The sequence below is a fragment of the Anguilla rostrata genome, chromosome 3 (assembly GCF_018555375.3).
Source record: "Anguilla rostrata isolate EN2019 chromosome 3, ASM1855537v3, whole genome shotgun sequence".
NCBI classification, from domain to species: domain Eukaryota; kingdom Metazoa; phylum Chordata; class Actinopteri; order Anguilliformes; family Anguillidae; genus Anguilla; species Anguilla rostrata.
The window spans coordinates 66,308,742-66,326,723 of record NC_057935.1 but is presented as its reverse complement, the minus strand read 5'-3'; the positions used below and the strand labels follow the sequence as shown (position 1 = coordinate 66,326,723).

General features: G+C 42.4%; 1 protein-coding gene across 3 annotated transcripts in view; it reads right to left on the bottom strand.

Moving 5' to 3' along the window:
* The window catches only part of il1rapl2 (interleukin 1 receptor accessory protein-like 2), a 324,225-nt gene that overhangs the window by 296,783 nt on the left and 9,460 nt on the right, over positions 1–17,982 (bottom strand). For 2 of the 3 annotated variants that reach the window (XM_064329375.1, XM_064329377.1), the window contains exon 3: positions 434–618. The exons of the other annotated variant lie outside the window; for it this stretch is intronic. The gene's annotated coding sequence lies outside the window, so the exon portion shown is untranslated. The remainder of the gene's footprint in view (positions 1–433; positions 619–17,982) is intronic. 3 annotated transcript variants of the gene reach the window in all.

Here is a 17,982-nt window from a genome sequence, read left to right as displayed (position 1 = left end):
GAAAAGATCTCAAACCGGGCCCAACCACCCCATAAAACCCAATGTTCCTCGAGCATATACCATGGAACAGTGCAGCACAGGAACCCTGTACACTTCCAGTATCAACACTTGTCCTTGCATAGCCTCTCAGTTGCATGCCCACTTCTGCTTGTGATCTGTCATTGATTAGTTTTGTACTGCAGGCCCAGCTCCACTGGTCTCCTGCTTAGACGACTGAAATGAAGCTGTCCGCTTGAAACGCACGTGTACACACACAGACACACGCACGCATGCATGCACAAACACAGACACGTACACACACACGCACGCACGCACGCACAAACACAGACACATGCATGCACGCACACACTTGCATGCACTCACGCACACACAAACACAGACACACGTTCGCACTAACACACACACACACACAATTGTGAGGGTGGAATCTTACCTTTTTTCCCCCTCTCTCCTGTCCATTTTATTCAGTCCCTGGTCCTGCTCAGTCTCCATCTGTGCCAGTCTGAAGCTTAATTCACCGGGCACAGGAGGTTATGGGTTCAAGCCCGGCCGCTTTCATGTCCTCTCCATGTTCATGTTCACGTGGGTAACCTCCAGGTACTCCGGTTTCCTCCCACACTGAAAAAGATGCATGTCAGGTTAGGCCAAACATGTACACTACATGGTCACAAGTATGTCGACGCCTGGCATCCAACATCTCACGTGTTCCGGCACTTTAACATCCAACATCTGAAAATTAAGGTCGTTAATATGGAGTTGGTCCACCCCTTTGCTGCTACAGCAACCTCCACTCTTCTGGTGGGGAAGCACAGAATCATCTAGATTTGGGATTGTAATTAAGCATTAAGATTTGCCTTCACTGAAACTAAGGGACCTAGGCCAAACCATAAAAAACAGCCCCAGATCAAGGGGTGTCCAGATACTTTTGGCCATGTAGTGTATCTATCTATCTATATATCTGTCTAATTCCCTAGCAGGAAACCTGGCTGAAGAGTCAACAGTATGTGCACCACACCAACTTTGCACCGCTTCATTCAGTAAAGATGTCCCTGGGAATGTGGGCGAAATGGAAATTAAACTTGTGAAAGTGGGCACATTTTAATCACCGCCATTGTACCTTTCAGCTTGATTTACGAAATAATGAAAATATTATGGATTGTTAAAGGGCAATTAGATTTTATGAAACAATAAAAACCCAGGGAAATTGCCTGGTTTGGACAAGCCGAGCATTTATAAATCCACTTTCTGGGGCCACTGACATGTGTGTGGTCTAAATGCCCTGCACAACATTTTCTCTGGAGTACACTGTCATACACTTTTCAAATGTCAAATTAATTAAATCTCCAAGAAACTGATCATCAATGAAAACACATGGTTTCAGAGTGGCCAGAGTTGACCTTTAAAGTACTTCTACGGTGTTCTTTTTTATTGCGTATATTTATTTACTAAAAACCATTTGAATTATTCAGTTTCAAACTTGGCACACAGATAGACTGAATCGTATATTGTATCTGTACAGAAAGCGTGTGGACAAATGACCCAACATTTCCCATGTTTGCACATTATACTGCAGTACTATACTGAATACTCGCCTTCTACAACAAAGTCTAGTTCTCTAGCTCATAGATGTGTACCAGGTTTTGTGCAAATTGGCCAAGCCACTGAGATTTAACCGTTATAAGAAACAAATGTTCCGAAAAGGCAGAATATTCCAACATGGCACATCTGAACAATGCCAATTCATTAAAAAAAAAAACGTGTGGCACGTCCAAGAGCATATCTGCAAGCCGTATGGTTGATCCATTAAGAATTTACTTATTGGTAGCCATAGTGGATTTGGGGAGCCGGTTATGTGACCTGTGGGTAAGTATTGGGCTTGGAGCCCCTAGCAACCTGCCAAATTTAGCAAGTTTATTTTAAAAACTGCCTGGGCTTACGGTCTTTTTGCCAAAGGAGGAAACAATCTGGATTACAACAGTGCCTTCAGTACTTGCACCCATAAAAGCAATAAAGGAGTTTACTCTGCTCCAAGGTTCAGCTAACTCTCATTCAGTGTTAACATGAACACTGAAGCAGTCCGTCATCTTGCTTGCATGGACACCAGTCCTTTTCACCAGTTGGAGACATGTGGCTCAATTAATGCAGGAAAGGTACGCCGTTTGCAGAGTTTTTTTTCAGTCCCAATTACAAACGTTTACGCGTCGATTTTTCTACAAATTGTCACCAGGACGAAATTCAGCGAAGAACACTTGATGACCTCTCTTAATGCACAGGCCCACTCCTCTCAGTTATGGAGCGTATGTCACTGTTCTCGGGACACAGTCTCTGAGTGCAGCTGTTTGGAGATGCTTCAGCTGGGCTTCCTCCATGTGTCCTGACTCTGGGCCTCATGTGTGTACTGGGCAGAGCTGGTGTGACCTACTTTTCATCTCAGCCCAAGCTGGACGCTGCCCGGACGGTTAGGGCTAATGGCAGAAGCCAACGCAAAAAAGCGAAACGAGCAGAAGTTCCACTGCCACATCTCATCCAGTTGAGGTGGAGGAAATTAACTTTCACATTAGGATTTGTTGGCCTGAGGTGTGTAAAACCATGTCCACACACAGCTCCTGGCATCTCAAGATATAGAGAATGTCTTAAGCTGCAAAATCAAAATGACTGTTGCAAACTTCAACTCAAGAGACTAAGTGAAATGGTAAATATAGTCAAAGTTCATTTGGGTAGCAAGTGCTAGCTCTTGGAAACATAAAGTGGCATGTGCATGTACACATGCATGCATGCACATACTGACCATTGAAATTATAGTTTACTGCACTTGGCAAGAGGAACAAATGCAAAAACTTTATGCTCAGATTCACATAGCTTTGAAAGCTTTTAGTGTTTTGTAATCTACTTGTCTTTTCTTTTTCCTTTACAAAACTGACAGTTTTTGGCACCATAAAACACGGAGTTTCAAAGCCAGTAGTTTTGAAGTGAGCCTTCCTTTCTAAAAGGAGAGCATCACCTCGAAACCGTCCTTACATAAGATCAATAAAACTGACCTCGAAGGAGCTTAAAAGCAAGGAATTCAGGGTACCCACTTCTTTCAATCAACCACCAAAGAGATGGAGGGAGCAAACACAGACTCCCATGATCCTCCTGAAACTCAGAAAACACTTCACACCCACAGTCAGCCATGAGGGCTGTAATAACGGAAGTTCGGAATATTCGAAAACACGAGCAAATGCACGAGCAGGGCTGGCTCGATCCAGCGAGTGACGCAAGTGGCTGCTTAGCCTTGGAGTTCATTTTCTTGTTCTTACGAACGGCCGTGAAAAGCTGGCACGACATCTTAAGGATTGGTAAAACTCATCCTTTCGCTTATCGTCGAGCAAAAGTCCACAAAAGTTTCAATTTCTGCATATCGCATTGCTTTCGGCATGGGCCAGAGAAAGCCTTTCGGAAAACAGGGACAGTGCTGAGCCTTGACACGCTAACAAACAATTCATAATTCCGTTAATGCATGCTGTGCGACCCCGCACGGAACGTTGGACTCAAACCTTCGAAGGCAACGAGAGGGGCTTCCACACGCCAAGCGCGTATTCTGCAGGGGACAACAAAAAAAAGTCCAGCTCAATGGCCTCACGTGTCCGACTCAGTCTACTGCTGTCTTGCTGACTTCTGGTCTATTACGTGCAGTTTGCAAACTGTCAGGGCGGCTCACGTTGAATGACAGTCAGGCTGATAAGCATCATGGTTTATCCTCCTCATTTTTGTATCCGCGCGGCACTTAATTGGAAGATTGGCATGCGTGCACTGATTGCATGCGTACTCAGCAATCTACTGCAAAAGCAGATACATGCAAACATGCACAACATTTTATTTTACCCTAGAGGCATCATCACTTCATTTTTTTCTTTTAAAAATGAATGGGGGCGGGGTTTCTTCTTTCAGTACGCTTACAAATTTAGTATACATATCTCCTAAATATTGTATATTTTTGTACTCGGTTAAGTTTCTTTGAAAAGGCGACGCTTGCAGCTGTCCGGAAGATTCATTGCATCCGGTAATAAACGCCATCATCTCCTTACAGCTCGGTGAAGTTAGGTCGACGCAGCCGCTTCTGGGCTCTGTAAATAACCCACTCTGTCTTTGTGGCTGCCAGTTTCTCGTTGTCTGTTGCGCACACATAATCAGCAGCTGTCTCCAAATAATACGTTTTTGTAAAATCAGTCATAGTAAGGGGTCTCGTAACCTAAAGGTCTCAGGTTCGATTCCCTGGTAAGACACTGCCGTTGTACCCTTGAGCAAGGTACTGAACCTGCATTGCTTCAGTACATATCCAGCTGTATAAGTGGATGCAATGTAAATGCTATGTTAAAAAGTAGTGCACGTCGCTCTAGATAAGAGCATCTGCTAAATAATACCTGTAATGCAATGTAATGTAATTTTATGTCCAGAGGAAAATGAAGTTTTGAAATATATCAGTTGCTCTGAGAAACATTCTGAAGCTGGGTCTGATATCCCAACAACACGTTTGTGGGAACAGGATGGTCAAATGTGCAGCTCTTAGACTGTTTTATGTTCCCCTCGGGCGCTGAACACACTTTTACTCTTTTACACACGCTTTTACTTTAGAGCACTGGCAGGAGGAAGTTCTTTGTCTGATGTTCAGTGCTTGGTGGATTGTTAATAAATTGAACCAAAGAGATAAAAAATAAAAAATAAAAAAAAAACGGTTGGGCAGAGGCTGGAAATGTGCTTGTGGTGTCAATAAAGTTATACGTTGTGTAAAGACACCTGAGCCAATAGGCTGCACCCAGGGGCCCTGGAGCCGTCTCTACAGTCTGCCAGTCAGAGGCAAAATAATCATATCTCCCATACACAATAGATCTCACACTGCATACATATGGAATATCCTAGATACAGATAAAGGGACACCATTTAATCCATTCCCATCAGCTTTTTTTTTCTTTTTTAAACAGAGTCTTGTATTCATGGGAAATATTCAGTGTCGCGTGTGATTTATTCTCACTGAAACCCAGGAGATTCGCCATTATGATCAAAACATTCCTTTCCCACTGCTCCGTGTTCGCAGTAACGACGCAGAAAAATAGCGATGTCGAAACATTCGCAGATAAATCACTTTCTGGCGCGCTGGATTCCCGGGCATCTCATTCTCCCAACGTCGGTGACAACCTCCGCCTCTTCCGTATGCGACGCGAAACGCACGAAGCGCATTGTTTTGCCGAAGCAGCCTTCAGGGCTTCGTGATTTTCGTTCGGAGAGGTTTGAGTGGTTTCGAAAGGATTCCCGGAGTTATTTATGAACACATCAAACGTAAGGAGACCTCATTTGCAAGTGCCAGTAATTCACGGTTTCATATGACATAAGACTGATGAACAGCTGGTGTCAACTATAAATACACTGTTGGCGCTGTGCGCACGGATACGGGCAGCGCATCACAATGAGCGCTTGGCGGTGGATCTCTCCACTCATCTTCACAACAGAAGTGGCTCTGCTCTTCAATATGAGCAGGCCGCATATGCACTCCACCTCCCCATGCCTGTGAAAGTTCCTTATAAAAAAAAAAACATATCAAATCACCTTTAAAGTGTCAAGTCATCATTTTTTCCATCTTAACAAAAATAACATATTTCATACCGTTTTCGATTCAAAGCGACTGCGTTTGTAAATTGCTCCTCTGTATGCAGTTTTCCACAGGTCACGTAGTCAAATTTGACAATGCAACTCTCAGAACGTAGCATGACGAATGCGAAAGAGCAAATGTCCAAAACACAAAAAAGCTTCTTTAAAATCGGGTTTAAAATCAGGGTAATATTACCCTGTCAGACTACACTGTTAGTTGTCACTCGGTAGTCTTCTTTCTCAAATATAAGCTACCGCTGGATTATCCCCTAAGAGAAATAAGCATGTGCTCCTAGTAATAGCATCTTTTTGAATGGAACTCGGCTATTTGGAGTATGAGAAGAAGCCTTTGTGACCACCAGTCACCACGGAGGTCACCAAATCCACCAAAACTGAAAAATTGAGGACATACGGATATATTAATGTGCATTATAAATGTGTTTTCTGCAGTGCACATACATATTTTATTACGGCTACTCGTAGCACCTAGGATCGCCAAAGGCCTTTTGTCTGACAAGGACGCCAGTGAGTCATGCTCTTTGACATAATGCACCATTGGCATTTTTTAATTTCTTATTCTTTGACATGATGGTTTCCGATTACCCCCACATGCTCATAGCAATAATCTATATTCACAGCCTTCATCCACTGGCCATATTCCTTTTCGTTTTCCATCCATTCATTTTAATTTGCATACATAATTGTGCTCTAATATATAATATTTCTTTTCATATCTCATTATACACCTAGTTTAATTTAATTACACATAAATCAATTGCCTCCACCTTCACTAATTACACTCATTAAATACTGCATGTCTGAGAAAGTAATTGCCTTACCAATTACTGAAATGTTTTTTTGTATTTTTAGTTCATTACAGTACCTTAGACATACATTTATTAAACAGTAACACACACAGGCACGTGGACACACACATACACGCATACACACGCATTCGCACACACACGCATGCACACGTGCACGCACGCACACACTCGCACACATTCGCACACACACACGCATGCGCACACACATGCACACACGTGCACGCATGCACACGCTCGCACACACATGCAAACGCACGTACACACAAACCATTTATGAATATATTACCGTGCCAGCATGCACCACTGTGCCCACACACCTTTGACATGCAAGACATGGCGATAAACCAATCCATTAATAAAAATGTTCTTTTACAGTGCGAGAGTGTGCGTTTCTATCTCTCACTGTGTGCGTGCGTGCGTGCATGCCTGTATGCGTACATGAGTGTGTGTGTGTGTGCGTGCGAGTCTGCGTGTGCGCTAGCATGTGCGTGCTTGTGGAGAGAAAGATTTAAGCGTGACAATCTGTTCTAATTAGCTGTAATTTTCCAACTGTCCATCTTAAACCTGTGAGGGAAATTATTCCCTGGATTGTACCACAGCAAATAACAGTAATACGCGTGTGCAGAAATGCGTGTGCAATGCATGCATACGTGTATACGTGTGCGCATGTGTGGCCTGTCTATTTATGCCTGAGATCATGTGCGTATATGTATATAGCATGCTAATACGTCCATCAGGAGAAACTATTCTATCCATTTAGGTCACTGAATAGCCCATCCCCATGGGTCAAAACTACATTTGACAATTACAGAGGATAAACTCATACGTGCTTGTGGCCCGAGATATAGGATTTCACAGCAGGTAAACTGGTTGGCTCAGCTAAAATTGTCCCTGTGGGGATAATACTGAAGTGAACTGAAAAACATTATCCCCAGATTGATGCAAGTCATTCTACTTCTCCTATATATTATTTGCATATGTAGTATTCCTTACTGTGAATTTTCTTTATGTCTGCCAAGATCCCACTGGATTAATGAACCAAGCACTTACTGGCATGTCCAAATATCAGGAGGTCTTGACCAATATTTCGATTATTCTTACCTTTGGTTTTTCTTAACAGACCACTAAGAGTGGGTGGCTTAGTGATAATTGCACTGAATCAAAGTTCAAATTCTCTCATCTTTTCATGGTCACTGTGCAGATTATTGAATTACTTCACTAATGTATTTCACACTGCTCAACACAAAATGAAGAATCCTTGTTAAAATGAAATATGAAAGTATAGCATTATAGTCTAAAATGCAAAAACTTGAGTTAAAATCCACGTTTTAATGCAGAAAGAACTGGTGGGTATGTAAACACATGTATTTAAATATTTCAGAAAACAATGAGACTGAAACATTCCACTAGATAATATTTTTGTCTCCATTTTTTTCCAGTCATCCCACAGCTTGAAGGCAGTAGAGCCTTTGTTCAGAAATACATAAGGTTTACTCCAGGTATGCATATAGGTTAATTTAATTGTTACACTTAAGAGTGTAGTCAGTACAAGGGCACCGTGAGAAATATTAAGAAAACTGGAGAAAGAGAGAGTACGTTGTTGATAGGAGAGTCACATATTCTTCACAAAAATGAACACTGACATCATAAAGACAACATAAAGAAGTTTATTTTTACATTTGGATCTGAGTGTTCTGATGAATAAATGTGTGAAAGTATGCATAAAGGAATATAGAATGTGTGAAATGCAAGCCAAAAATAAAAAAGAACCCTTCATTTACACAAATATACATTAAATTTACTTACAAAAAACAGATATTCAAACCACATTTAGGACTGGACAGTAAAAATCTACACTACAGCTACATGTCATCTTAGTCCAACTCATTTGTCACTACTTTTAATTTAATACTGGCGTTATAAATGGGGTCGTGATTGACCTTAATTAAGTTTGTCAGAAACGGAATCCCTGCCTGAACTAATTGCCATCTTCCCTATTAATTCATACCCATCATGCACTTCAAGGGTATTCCACCTTCGGGGCGAGAGCCGCGAGCCGGAGGAAGTGATTTACGACCCATAGCGGCGACCGTCATCGGAAGCTCGGCTCGTTTGAACGCTCTTTCACATCAGCGAGAGCGCGATAAGCGGCAGAAGAGTCCTCAACCCGAGCTCCCACCCATTTAATAGACGGTCTGGGTCTCCGTAATAAGAAATGAAGACATTTCCTTTATAAAAAAAAATTTTTTTTTTTAAAAAAAAGCAGCGTTCAGCAAACTAGAACTTACTTCCACTTGTCGAGTCAGGCGGCGCCACGCGTCGGGAAACGAGCGCGGCGTGGAGCGCGGCGTGGAGCGCGGCGTGGAGCGCGGCGTGGGGCTCCAGATCGGCCCAGCAGCTGCGACACGTCTCGCTGTGTCGGCGCGGCGCGGCACGGCAATTAGGGGGGGAGCGCCATCGCACCCGGGTGCATAATCAGGGACGAGAGCGATGACACGCGCCGAGAGGGGCCTCCTATTGTGCCCCTTCTCTTCCGCCGTCAGGCGGCGCGAGGCACGCGCTAATTAAGAGGCGCTGCTCGCGCGCCGCGGCGTTCGCGTTAACAGCTAACGCGTCCGCGCTGTCCCCCTCTCGCAACGCCCAACCCCCCCCCCCCCCCCCCCCCCGCCCTGCTCTTTTGTTTTTCGGGCGGGAGGAGAGGCGGGCTGCAGATCGGCTAGGTGCGATAGCGGCGGCTTTTGGTGTCAGGGGGGCCTGCTTTCTTCTCTCTGTGTGTGTGTGTGAATGAGTGAGTGAGAGAGAGTGAGAGAGAGAGAGTGTGTGTGTGTATGTGAATGTAAGAGAGAGTGTGAGTGTGTGAGAGAGAGAGTGTGCGTGTGTACTTGTGTGTGGATGATCTTGTGTTATGCATGTACAGTATGCCATGTTGTACTTTGTTTGGCACATAGCATTCTGGTTGTGTGACATAGTGATCGTGCATTGGACATGTGACTTCTCTAGTATGTGTGTGTGGTGGGTGTTGTGTGTGTGTGTGTGTGTGTGTGTGTGTGTGTACGTTCTCTTGGCATGCAGCTGTGTGTCTGTGAATGTGCCCATATAGGGTGTGTGCATGTGCGTGGGTGCGTTTGAGTGAATGAGCGAGCAAGAAAGACAGAGAGAGAGCAAAAGAGAGCAGGAGAGAGGGAGAGAGAGAGAGAGGGAGAGAGAGCGGCCGATTACAGCTGTCATTAAAGTGTCCATCATGTCTCAGGTGGGGTGCTCTTGGTGATGGCTAGGTTTCACCCCCTTTTTATATAAAGTGTATAAAGACATGGCCTGCAATGCTCTGGCCAGGTAGGTGAGTCACACATTAAATCCCTGAAACCCTTTTCTGGGTCAGTTAAAGCTTCTATTCAACTTATCAAGCCTACCTCTACGTCCATGCATTGGTCAAAGGTCTTATATACCCATTTCCTTTAAGGAACCCTCTCTGCTGTACTATTTTTTATTATTATATTCACACATTATCTTGAATAAAGTACAATTTATGAATTAGTCACGCTTTTCACTGTGCATTCTATAGCACAAAGAAAATATCAAATTCATTGTTTCCCAATTTTGCTAGGTTAGAATGATACTTCACAAAAAAAGTTCTTCACTTATTTGTAGCATTACCAAGTAGCTCTGTGCATTATGTTATTCAGGATAATGTTGGATAACGTAGCATATCTTCTTCCAACTACAATACATAATGTAAAGCAACTAGATTTCTGACTGTAATCTATGATTTGCAATTATAAATCTGACTGATACACACAATAGCAGACATATGAATGACTATTAAATGAATTTCCTTAACATCAGTGATGTCATAGGCTTTTCAACTTTTCCATTTTTGATGCAGTGAACATACACATGTAGGCTATGTATATAGCAGTTCATTTATAAATGATACATTATAGCAGCTTTACGTGTTACGTTTTGACTGATGCTATTGCCAACATCACCTGAACAAAACAAAAACAGGCTACTTTTACTTTTGAAACATTATCCCAACTGTAATTCCTCGACATAGTATTCAACAGAGGCCAAGCTCCGCCCTTTAAAATAACAAAACCTGTGTGCTCACTGAAAAAAATTCCTGACCTTATTGAAATAGCAGGCAGGGTTCAAATAAAAATGAAGCCCGGATTGTCTTTGGGTTTTATTAACTTGTAATAGAAGAAAAGACACCCATTCACTACAGATTGTCTCCTAATTGTATTTCCATTGCACAACAAAGCACTGCTGAGATACTATTCTTTAAACTTTCCACACACTATATCAGAGACCACAGACAACTGTCAAGATTAAGAAAACGTCAAATAAAAATCATAACATCAATGAACATCATATCAGCCCTGAGGTGGATTCCTTCCGAACGTGCAACCTGGGAGCTTATTAAGTTCCATTTTTCAAGTTAATTAATTTTCAGTTAAGAAATCTGCAGCTACATTTTCATTTTACACTTAAAAGGGAGGGAAAGCCAATAGATTTTCTTTTCTTATAGAATGAAAGGAGGATCTAATCTGAAGAGGAAAAAAACGTGCTGGTCTATAGGTATTCAGAGTTCTTTTAGATAAATGCATGACTTTCTATAGGGGCAGATGGTTTCTATAGAGCCATTGTTTTTCAAATTAAAATACAGTCAGTGCTTTCATTTGCAAGCTTTAGATTTTATAAAATCAATTTAAGAATGAAGCGGATTTTCAGAGCATGTACAGACGCAGACGCACACACACTCACGCACACACACACACACACACACAGGCTACATTGCACTACATTATCTTTAAAGTTAAAAATGTTCAAATTAAATTTCTCCCATGGGGTGATGACTACCTGTCATTCCCTTTCACTTCTTCACTTGTGTTGACTTTGAGGACTGACAGCATGTGTTTAATACACATCAGCGCTGTCACTCACTGTCCCCACTTCCTGTGGTTATTTCTATTATTTCTGAGAGATGCAAGCACAAAGAGTACAGTTGACATCAACAATGTTCAAATGTTGTCACTGTAAGTTACGGTCCAACATCAAGGCTCTTTTTTTAAAACTCAAAACATACCATCTTATATTAAGTGTAATATTAAAGTGACCTAGCCTTGCTCTAGTTCAGTTAAATAAAAGTGGCTTCCAATGAGCAGATGCTATACATTACATTATATTACATTTTATTTGGCAGAAGCTTTTATTCAAAGGGACGTATGATAAGTGCACACCGAAGGTCACTAACAAATTACAGAACACAGATCAGATAAGGCACAATTCTCATGAAGTATCAGTTATTCATAGCCATGAACAAGTCCAGTTCACACGGTAAGCATAGGCTAAGCCAGTAAAGTTATGGCAAGTCATGAACTAGAAGTGAGGCACGAATACAAGAGACAGAATAAAGAGCTACAGTGCAACATGAAGATACAAGTGTAACATGAAAGTGCTATAAGATCAAGATACCAATGAAACATGAGTGATACTAGATTGGGGGTAGCCCTGCAGAGGAGTAGTGTTAGATTTAGTCAAAGTACAGTTTGAAGAGATGTGATGGTGATGATCATGTGATGATCTGTGATGAACAGGTCCTAGCTTATGTCATAATGGTACAATATTGCACCAGCATTCCTGAAATGTCCCCTGATGTAGATGTTACCCCCAAAAATTAGGCATTATTCTCTTCATCTTTTTTTTTTTTTTTACAGGAAATACTGTACATGGAATTGTTTTGAATATTACCAATAATTTTAGAGTACTACTAATAATAATAATTATCATTATTCAACCACAAATTAAGGAGTATCTTATTTTTTATCATAAGTACCTGCTGAAAAATATTCCACGCTTCAAAATATTACCCCTTGCTTCTGATGACCCTTGTCCACCGGTGCATAGCTAATCATGTTTTGAATTTTTTTTTAAATCCATAGCTGTTTAATATTCAACAGCAAGAGATGATGATGTATGGAAAGAAAGTGCTGCTTGACCGGAATCCTTTCCTGAGTGCTCAGCTAAGCACGGAAATTCCTGAGCTATCCCCAGCACTCGCCTAGTGGACCTACTGGATAGCCTTTCTGATCATTCCTAAAAAAGATTGTACCAATACAGGCTGCCAAACTGAAACCGAACCATTTTTTTTCCATCACTTTTTCATTACAGTGTAGCCTGTTTTAGTCCTCGGGTTATTCTCACAGAATGGGAACGTTGTGGTTAATTTGACCGTTTTGGTTAAAACTCGATTTAGACCGTCGATACATTGTTTTTTTATTTTTTTTTTATAAACATTTTGGTCCAGTTGACTGCCCTACTGGCATTCTTACAGTACCCACTCTCCCATGTTCATGCTTTGTAAATCTTATACTCTGGATGTGAATAGTTTGTAGTAGTAAGCCACTCTACAGATGCACACCATGGCCTTCACGTTACCCTTGACATTTACAGGAACACTTCAAATTTCCATTGCAATCTCAAAATATCCCATTAGTAACTCAAAACAAAACAATGTGGACCGCTAGAAGATACCATAGTAGGTCCCTTCTACGTATCGCAACACCGTGACACAGATGAGCTTTTTGTAACCCCCCCCCCCTCTCACCATTTCAAATTGCATACGGTAGATATACAGCAATGTCCTCCACACCTGGCAGAAGGTGACCGCTGAACCAGAGCGATAGGTCCAAGATGGACGCCAGCGCGCACTTTACGCGGCGTGCATTGAGAGAGAAAGCGCTGCGTGTTCTCTTCGGATTGCGAATTCTGGACGAGAACGCGTGCGTTTATCAGCCATCTTTGAGAGGATGCGGCCGGAGTCCGCCTTCGACGACACGCAGCGCAGTGGCCGGACTGAGTGAAAACTATAGTCGTGGGTAATTTTCCATTATTATTTCTCACGGAGACAGCCAAGGATAAGGACATCGTGGCACTGAATAAGTATTTGTGGACAGGCATTTTATATGCACTGGGGACACGCTTATCAAATGTGACTTCCAATGCATCTGCAGGCTTCCGACAATAAAAGAAAAAGCTAACTCTCCCACAAACCTCCCAGACCGAGCTGGAAGCATGATTATGTTTGCAAATGGCTTTAGATTAATATGGAATTCAAATTTAATATGAAATGACTGTTGACCTCTGCAGATAACTAAATATAGTGCTCTCTGCTGCATAGTTTAAGCTGAAATGTGAGAATAATTATTATGCGGTAACCCTTGCTGAGATCAGGACATCCATAATGTTCTGATAATTAACCCAACAAAGACATTTTCCAGTGTTTAAATTGAACAATAATTAATATTGAACGCCTAAAATATTGCAGGCAAAACTGTGTTAATTGCGGCCCATGTCAGACTGAGGGTCGTTTCAAATAAGTTTCAGTTTAATATTGATCGTGCTTGAAAGGCAGCCATTTCAGTGGAAGACCCTACAAGCAAGTCCTGACCAATAAAACTATGAACCGAGTCTGAGATGGTGACAATGTGACACAAATGTCAAACATTTTTCCCAAAGCAAAACTTGGAGCTGCAATGGCACTGTAATATTCCACAGGCAGTTAATACTTATGACTTTATATCCGGTGATGAAACGTAAACATCACTAAAACTGCAACAGAAAATCCAGTTGCAAAAAATACAATTCAGCCCACCATATCTGAAGAGTTGCCATTTGGCTTTTCAGAACACCAGTACGGGACTGCCCAAATACATTGCAAAATATCATGCTAACAGGCCTATGCAGACATTGCTTTTATTGATACTGGGTGGAAGCACAATTTTCCACAGTCATATTTGCTTAAAAGTGCATATGATGCAGCGGAAGTACACCAGGGGACCTAATGATAATTGGCCCGAGTTAAGACTAAGCGGTAAGAAGACAGACTTTAACGCTGAATAATTCACAGGGATGGATATAATGGGGGGGAATGAGGAGCCATGACTTGTCTGGCCATATCCTCCAGAGGACCCAGGGAAAATACGTGAAATAAGTCAGGAAGAGAAGACGACACGGGGCACAATTCGAAAGACTCAGAAGGCCAGCGATAGGCATGCAGGGCACTGCCTATTCCGCAACAGAGATTCGGTCCTCTACCAGCGAGATGCCAATGCGCAATCCTTATGAAGCCACCTGTTCAGAAAGAGTTAACATTCGTCCTATCATGGTACACGACTCATTTCAAAACAGTTAATTATGCTAATTAGCAGGAAGTGCAAATAGATTCATCAGGAGGAAATTATTATTGAAGGTTATTGATATGTTTGAACTACTTTCAGGCTGTGGTATTCATACATTTTTTAAAAATCAGTGCTCATTTGCAACTGGTTTGAAAAGGATATTGCTACCATTAGCCTCAGATGAACCAACCAACCATGTCTGGTGAATGCACTACAAGGGAAGGTTTTAGTCAGCATCAGTGCACGATAGCGCCCCCTCTGGTCGATCAGGGCTCTTCAGGTATGGCTGAGCTATCTGTGCACCTCCTGCTGTCCACTGGTGAAATTACGCAATTCGGAATGAAGAGAACAAAAGCAAAGAAACCCCCCTGAACTGACGGGGAATTTTGCAGCAATGGGACGCCATTTTACGTGAAGAAATTACTATAAAACAATGGCAAGAAGATAGCTCTGCGAACCGAACGCCTGGAAAAATCTCATTTTCTTTGTCGTGTCTTTACAGCAGTCGAGCTCCCCTTCCATTCACGCCGTGTTTCTTAATACTGTTCATAAAAGAGCAACTTTAGCCTACCAGCTGTAAACCAGCGTATAGGATACCAGCCGAAATTAAAGACCATAAATTCCAGCAGCAAAAATAGCAGGGCCCTTGTAACAGGAGATGGAGACATTCATCTGCTCTCTATGGATATTGTGCGGATCCTTGTAAGTCAGTACAATTTACCACCCGACTCGGCTCCACCATCGTTCCCGCAGCCCCCGAAACGGCGTGCTTTGTCTCCCCGTGTGACTGCACAAGCACAGTTACGGCCCCTTTTTAATCACGGGGAAATGCTCTCTCTCCTCGTGTTCCCCTACAAAATAATCTGGCTTCCCCCTGGAGTAAACATCTGCTCCATTTCCTCCTTTAATCTGCGCGAGGACGCCGGGGCGGGGGTCACATCGGCGTGGGTCAGGACCGGGCGCCGGCACTTCCAGCTTCCAAAAAATAAATAAATAAATAAAAAACACATCCCGGTTTAGTGTGACTACCTGGGGCTGTGGCCACATTGCTGCCATCAGGCACTATGATCCACCGGAGGTGCGTTCTCCATTCAGCTTACAGCAGAGAGCGGATGAGGCATTGCGTTCATCTACAGGGGAGGCGCTCAGCTCGGAAAAGACCCACTGACGACACGCCTGTCACGTGAGGTTAAAGTGGACCGCAGCCGCAGGTTTCTGCCTCACAAACACGACGGTGAACTTTTCACTCACTCTACTGAGTGGGTGGCAGTGTAGTATAAATGGGTAGGGAGCCGGCCTTGTAACCTAAAGGGTCGATGCTGCCGTTGTACCCTTGAGCAAGCTATTTAACCTGCATTGCTTCAGTATATATATCCAGCTGTGTAAATGGATGCTATATTAAAGTTGTGAAAGTCGCTCTGGATAAGAGCATCTGCTAAATGCCTGGAATGTAACACCACTAATGTCACTCAACAGTGAGAACCCATTTACAAATTCTCTCTTACATGTGCATTCAGAAAACATGAGCTTTTCATTTCCAAGGTAGGCTACCTCCTTTCTGTCAAACTACACACAAAGAGAGTCCCTTCAATGAAAGAAATAGGTGCAATGATCAGGGTCTTATTATAAAACTGGTCATCCCCACAGTTACAGTATGTGCATAAAGAGTTGGCCTTATGCTCATAGCTGAGGCTGTTTGCAAGGACGACGTTCTGAAAGCAGGAACAGTAGGTGTGTAACTTACATTCCTCTCTTCAATACGGTAAAGCTACACCAGATAAACCCAAAATCATGATTACGTCTTTGTCCAAATGCCGAGCAACAAGGACAAACAATGACAAGCCATTGCCACCATAAGGTAAGATCAACGAGACCTTACAATAATACTGCAGCTGAAATGAAGGTAACGGAACAGGTACATATTCAATATCTTCGAATGATTTCCTATATTTAACAAAGGGTGGAATTCCATTACCACTTATTACTTTTCTTACAGCTGGACATTTCTATCATTAGTCAGTTATTTCTGTTAAACAGTACAACTGACTTCCCTGGGTTTTACGCTGTTCTTGGGTGGGAAAAATTGACACAGATTTAACATACTGTAGTCTCTGTTTGAAAATGTTACTAAACAAACACAAAGACATTAATTAGGCAGCATGCACCATGTATAACAAGCAACAGATGGTATAGCAGACACAAAGATGTCTTAACGGCAGAAAACATACGATTCCACAAAAATACATCTCAATTTAGCACGGAACCCACCCACAACAGCTTCCGTGGAAATGCCATTCTTTAAAATAATGTATTTTATACATAGTGATGTTTGTGCAGACAACTTAAACTCAGCAGTAATAAAGATAACAAAGGCAAAAAGACAAATTGTAAATCCAGATGAGCGCTCAGTCTGGCTCAACCTAACCATTAATGCATATTAAATGCGCTGTAATGCACTGTAAGGTAATAAATGAAACTCCCCACCGTGCAGAAAATCAGCATTTAACAGTCCATGAGAGAGTAATAATCAAAGACTGGTTAAAAGCTGGGTTGAAACAATGTAACATCGCTTAGATGTCAAACACCGGCTGCCCTCGCTGTATCAAAAAAGCCTTCGATGGAACAACTAATGAGCTCAGTGGCAAGATGTCTGATAGAGAGGGGGGGGGGGAGAGAGAGGGAAAGAGAGAGGGAGGGTTTTCTTTTTACTTTTGGGTCTCCTTTATTGGATAGGACAAAAAGTAGAGAGAGACCACATTAACACCAATACCCACTCACGGACACATGCAAAAGTTTAAAAAAGTAAAACAAAAAACTATAAATAAACACAAAAATGTATGTACGTATATAAATATACATTATCCACCAAAGTGAAAAGCGCTAACTTGGTGAGCAGACGCTTGCAAACATGTCCTCTTAAAACATGCACAAGCTCCAATGAGCCCATGCCACCCACTTTGCTTTTTCGAGTCAGCCAAATGTTGAACAAAAAGTTCAACAACACAGATAGATAAATAGTGAAAGAGAATACCCACCACCCAACCCCATACACCACTCCCTAACTAAACGCAAGACACCCTCCAGACGTGCAAACTCAACAAAGAGATAGAGAAAGAGAAAGAGAGAGAGAGAGAGGAAAAGAGAGGGAGAGAGAGAGATGGGCAAACTTGCAAGCTGGTCAATGTGACTGCGAAACTCTTGTCAGCCCAATACGGAGCTTGGCTGTTTGCCAGGTGTACCTGTGAGCACTGCAGAGTAACTAAAGAACAAGCTCAGGAGGAGGTAAAGAAAAAAAAGGGGGAGAAATCCCACCAGTGCCTTCAGGAGCAGATTGGGGACAGAGCCGTCCC